The sequence below is a fragment of the Anomaloglossus baeobatrachus genome, chromosome 4 (assembly GCF_048569485.1).
Source record: "Anomaloglossus baeobatrachus isolate aAnoBae1 chromosome 4, aAnoBae1.hap1, whole genome shotgun sequence".
Taxonomy (NCBI): Eukaryota; Metazoa; Chordata; class Amphibia; order Anura; family Aromobatidae; genus Anomaloglossus; species Anomaloglossus baeobatrachus.
The window spans coordinates 601549465-601555230 of NC_134356.1; the positions used below are offsets into that span (position 1 = coordinate 601549465).

Genomic DNA, 5766 nt, shown 5'->3' on the forward strand with positions numbered 1-5766 from the left:
CCAAATCCGTTAGTGAAGGGGACGTAGATCTCCCAACAAGCAAGTCCTGATTGACGGCAAAGGTCCAACCACAACGGGGAAACACCACCACCGCCAAGGCACCAGTTTCCCAGGGCCGGCGCCTGCGGGCAAAGTGTGGAGCTCCTCCGGCACAAATTGTAGTCGGGGAGCGGGTAACCGGTGGGGATCCATCGCTACCAAACAGACATTTCAAAGGTGCAGGGAAGAGACCGTCACCGCTAACTACAGGGAACCGCAGCACCGTGGACCGCCCGAGGGACCCGTCCAACCAGCCGTTTGTTTACCGAGAACTGTGTCGTGTTTACTGGCTGAGTGAGTACCTCAGTGCCGCAAGGCACAGCGCTGCCCCCGCGTCCCTGCACCCACCAGACCCGGCAGCTCCCAAATCAACACCGGGCCCCGGGATCACCAACCCCTACCCACGGAGGGGCGACACAACACCTGGCTGCTCCGCATCACCATCCCCGGGAGCCCCGTATAGAGCAGCGGTGGTGAAATCACCACAACCGTGGGTGGCGTCACGGACAATAAACAATATTCCCAACACCCAATCCCCTTTCACTCACGGGCGAGGAGTGCCGCTCGAGAACCCCCGGGATCCGGCCTACAGCTCGAGCCACCACTGAGCAGCGGCCGCCGGACCCGAGCAGAAGGGGGTGAGCGTAGTGTGCTGACACCCTCCTCCCCGCCCGCGACATGTGCTGCCACAGGAACGAGGAACAACTTCGTTACTGCTGCAGTAACGATATTTGAGAATGGACCCCCATGTCACCGATAAGCGATTTTGCACGTTTTTGCGACGATGCAAAATCGCTCATAGGTGTCACACGCAATGGCATTGCTAATGCGGCCGGATGTGCGTCACAAATTCCGTGACCCCAACGACTTCACATTAGCGATGTCGTAGCGTGTAAAGCCCGCTTTAGAGTTTGTTTTTTCTCTGGGACATTGCCCTTAACAGTACTGTTCTACAACAAAATTGGTTCAGAGATGAAAACAGTTGAACTGAACTATTTTGTGGAGCTAAATACAAAAATTATGCTTACATTTGCTGATTGGCTCTAATTTTCAAGATCCAAAGAAGGTTGTAATTACTTTTGACACTTTTCATGAAGGCTTATAGAACAATTGTCTTTATTATGTCATCACCAATATTGCATTGTTAGTAGCTAGTCTATTACATCATTTATTTAGTCTTTTGAACCTTCAGTCTTGATCATCGTAGGGTGACCAATCAGAAAATGCCAACTCAGCTCCGATGATGTAATCCTAATTACAATTGCATCACCTACTTTTATAAAAGCTCTCTGTGTAAGGTTTACACTTTTAGAATTTCTTAGCTTTGTTTCTTATCATATTGAAATGTTTCTTTCTTTCAGATATTCCTTGTTCTTGTGTTAACAAAGCGGATAGCTTTTGCTACATAGGTAGATAAGTCACTTTTGAGTCACAAAGGTGAAACTTGACTACCATGATAAGGAAATCCTACAATCTTTATAATGGCTGCAGAATAGGAGATCAGGACAGGAGTTGGGCTCCACACACATGCTACAATAGATGTCCATCACATCTTATCCAGTGGTTGCATGGAAAGAGGTAATTTTGCAGTCACATTGATCTAGCGGGAGCCAACCGATCACAGAACCGATTGCTTTTTCTGCATGGTGTCCCCCATTATGAAAGGAGTTTCCAAGAAGAAGTAAACTTTATAGTATCCAAACATTCCATCTGCAATACGCCCAGTACCACATACAGAAGAACTACCGGTTCCAAATGCACCAGAAACATTTTCAGTCAAGTCAAAAAGAGGGTGCTTAGTGTCATGAAGCATCTTCCTCTCATGACCCAGCAACCTCAAATGAACCACACGTTATAACACAGAGTGAAAAATCTTGTTAGAGATTTGGATCTATCTGCCCAGCGGTATTGCTGAGTTATTAAGTTCCATGCTACAGTGTAATCTCATAGCTGGCGATGTTCGTATCTCTGTGTTCCACAACTGTGATAAAGATCTTGTCCAATGCTTCTTCATGGAGGGCGATCTTGTGACATGCAGCATCGTCAATGGAAACTTTAAAGATAAGTCATAATCCAGGGGCATGGAGACTCATCGATTCGTCCAAAACAAGTCTAAAAGCCGTCTTGCTGCACAATGACAAAGTGCTACCTTCAATTCCAGTTGGTTATGTAGTCCACATAAAAGAAACCTATGACAACATGAAACAGCTGTTGAGGTGCCTGAAGTATGACTAACATTTGTAGTCCCTCTGTGGTGGCTTTAAGGTGGTTCCTCTCCTACCTCAAATTACTGCTGCTTTCTCTGTGAGGGGGTTACTCCGTGGCTGAAGGGAATACCGGAGAGATCAGTCTCTTTTATTGTAGTGATATGCTATTGGACGACTAAGGGTCCCTTCTCACATAGCGACGCAGCAGCGATCCCACCAGCGATCTGACCCGGTCAGGATCGCTGCTCCATCGCTACATGGTCGCTGTTGAGCTGTCAAACAAGCAGATCTCAACAGCGACGCCGCAAGGATACGGCGACCTTCACAGCGATCTCAGCGGTCGCAGGGACCATGTCACATAGCACGATTCTAATCTTGAATCGTGCACCGTTTCCGCGCCCCCTCCAGTCCTATTGGTGGTTGTAGGTGCGTTGTGACTGGGCGGTCACTTAATATTCAACTGCACAGAGTCACTGATTTTCAGGGATCCCGTAGAGAACGCAACTGCGTCACGCAAGTCCCTTGCGTCGACGTTATAATTCTATTGGACGACGCTGATTTAGGGCGTGTTTTCCCAGTGTTGTTGTTTGGGTTGGTGTGACCTGCAAAAATATGGCGTCCAGAAGCCGAGCTACAGCATGGGGAGAGGCAGAAGTGACCTATCTTATTAGAACCATGGACAGGAGAGATTATCAGTGTGCTGGACACCATGACCATCCTGTCCTCCACAAGAAGGCAATTCTGAGGAGGATTAGTCGGGGCCTTTTTAAAAAATTCAGGGTGCAGCGTTCTACCAAGCAAATAAGGAAGAAGCTGGCAGATCTGCGGTACAGATCAAGCAACCGCATTGCCAGCATCCGTTCTCAGAGCCAGCCCCAACCCGGTGAGTGGTGTTAACTATAGTTGATCGAACAGCCAATAATACGGGGTCGGCGAATCAATGACCGATTTAGAAAAAAAAATTCAAATCCGCTCCGTAATCCGGTGCCCATAAGTCAATGGGGTCCGGCCCTGGTGATATTACTGACAGATTTACTAAAAGAGTACGATCCGCTCCGGAATACGTTGCCCATATAAGTCAATAGGGTCTGGCCCCAGGGATAGCGCAAAAAACTTGCGGATACAGACGTTTACAGTCCGGGTCCGCTCAGCACTAGTGTTAACATTGGTTGCACAGTATATGGCGGCTATTTTACATGAGTAGTACCACATGAGTAATTCCGCCCACATGACACACAGCACATGAGTTGTACCACAAGAGTACTTCTTGTGAGTTACCCCCACGTGAAAATATTATAAGGTATAATTTTTTCCAGACCCGCAGCCACAGCAGGAGCCACCTACAGACCAGCAGCCCCAGCAGGACCCACCTCCAGACGTGGAGCCACAGCTGGAGCCTCTACCAGACCCGGAGCCACAGCTGGAGCCTCCACCAGACCCGGAGCCACAGCTGGAGCCTCCACCAGACCCGGAGCCACAGCTGGAGCCACCACCAGAGGCGGAGCACCAGCAGGAGCCACCTGCAGTCTCTCCCTCCTCACTCAATGTCATGGGAGCAGGCTTGCCTGGTAATTTTTGAAGATAAAACAAGGGGCATATAACTTTGACTGGATAGAGCTATCTTACCCACAGCACCCAGATTTCCCATGAACTGAAATCCCTCTATCAGCAACCAACTTTCCTATGTTGAGATATCCATCTTGTCCTCGGCACACTGCTTCTCCATGCTCTGCTATATATCTTTCCATCATCACACAGCTTTCCCATATCAGAGCATGGGGATGCTGGGTGCTGAGAGAAGATGTATAGCAGAGCATGGGGAAGCTGGGTGCTGAGAGAAGATGTATAGCAGAGCATGGGAAAGCTGGGTGCAGAGAGAAGATGTATAGCAGAGCATGGGAAAGCTGAGTGCTGAGAGAAGATGTATAGCAGAGCATAGGAAAGCTGGGTGCTGAGAGAACGAACCTTTCTCCCTCACCACAAAACATTCCCATCCCCTGGTTGTATCTTTGTACCCCCTTGTATTTAGTTCTCAAAATACAATAATGGCCCCCACATAGCCTTCCATATAGTATAAAGGGTCCCACATAACCAATCATATATTAGAATACACCTCCATAGTCCTCCATGTATAATATTGCAGCCAGCCTCTCCAGTCCTACATGTATAAAGCAGCCTCTTCAGGCCTCCATGTATAAAGCAGCCTCTCCACCTATCATGTACTATGAAGTGTTTTGTCTCTCCCTAGACATTGATGCTGATGCTAGAAGTTTCGGGTGGAACATCAGCCCATCCTTATCGGACGAGGAGGAACAACCGAACCGTAAGTTTTAACAACAAACATGTACCTCTAATTTATATGTCTACATATAATTAGCCTTTTTAAGTGGTACCATTCCTTCCACAGAAATACCAACATTGGAAGACCTTCAGGCCTCTCACCGGAGGATTGTAGCAACGCAGCGCACCCTGGCAGCGGCACAGCGCACACTGGCCTTAGCGGTGAAGCAGCACGGAGTGCTGATCGCCAAATATGTGGCGTCCCAACAACAGGGCAGCAGCCGTTAATTTTTTTTTTCCTTTGTTCAAAATAATGTTTTTTTTTTTTTTTTTTTTAACAAATGCATGATTGTCTTTGTGTTTGTGGCCGTAGCCACGAGAACAGTTAAAATAAAAGTTTATTCATTCCTCATTTATGCGTTCTCCTTGAAGAGTTGCAGCAGCACTGCATTATGCTTGGAGGAATTGATCTGTTTGAAGTTTTGCATGTAGATCCATACTCACCAGGAGCGAAACACTGATGCTGCCAATCCATGTCCTACTCGAAGAAGACAAGATTCCCACCATGAGTTGGACATGAATCGGTAGCATTGGTGGATGTAGAGTATGGATGTATGTGGTTGTGTGTATGTATGTATGTATGTACCGGTTAAAGTATGTTTGTGTGTGCGCGTGCAAAACTGCAGCAGTACAAACACACCAAAAACCAACACAAAAGTACAATATTTTCTGTTGTTTTTTGCAAATAAGATATGGTAGGCTCCGTCAAGCAGGCTCATAGGCGACGGCGATTGGGTTGCGGTACACCTTAAAGTGGTTGCCGTCAAAACCCACAGAGATCCGGAGGCTCTGATTGGGCATGCCGCAGCTCACTACATACGTAATGGGAGTGGACTTGCATGTTCCAAGCGTATTTGTCCCAGTGAAGACACAAACACTGAGTGCAAGAGGAAGGGACCCCTGTTTGCTACACGGGACTGTGTGTGTAATTCTTGAGAACTGTGAGGACACCATTTAGCGCACGTCCAACTCTGCATGTCACCTTCCACTGCAATTTATGCCATACAACAGGAACTACACCTCCCTAACCGTCTCACCATCAGTCACTGCAACACACGGGTGGTCTCACCAACAACACACTCTCCAGTACGTATGAGCACGGGGATGGGTGGGTCCATGTATACAGATGGAAGATGAAAGCATGGAGATCTGTAGTAAGATCAGAAAAGCAAAGACGCAG

At 47.7% G+C, this 5766-nt stretch overlaps 1 long non-coding RNA gene across 1 annotated transcript; it reads left to right on the top strand.

The window, feature by feature from the left end:
* The first annotated feature begins 2827 nt into the window (after positions 1-2827).
* Positions 2828-4803, top strand: LOC142301885 (uncharacterized). Its single transcript, XR_012752903.1, has 3 exons — positions 2828-3814; positions 4495-4569; positions 4654-4803. It is a non-coding gene; the product is annotated as an uncharacterized LOC142301885 (long non-coding RNA).
* The last annotated feature ends 963 nt before the right edge of the window (positions 4804-5766 follow it).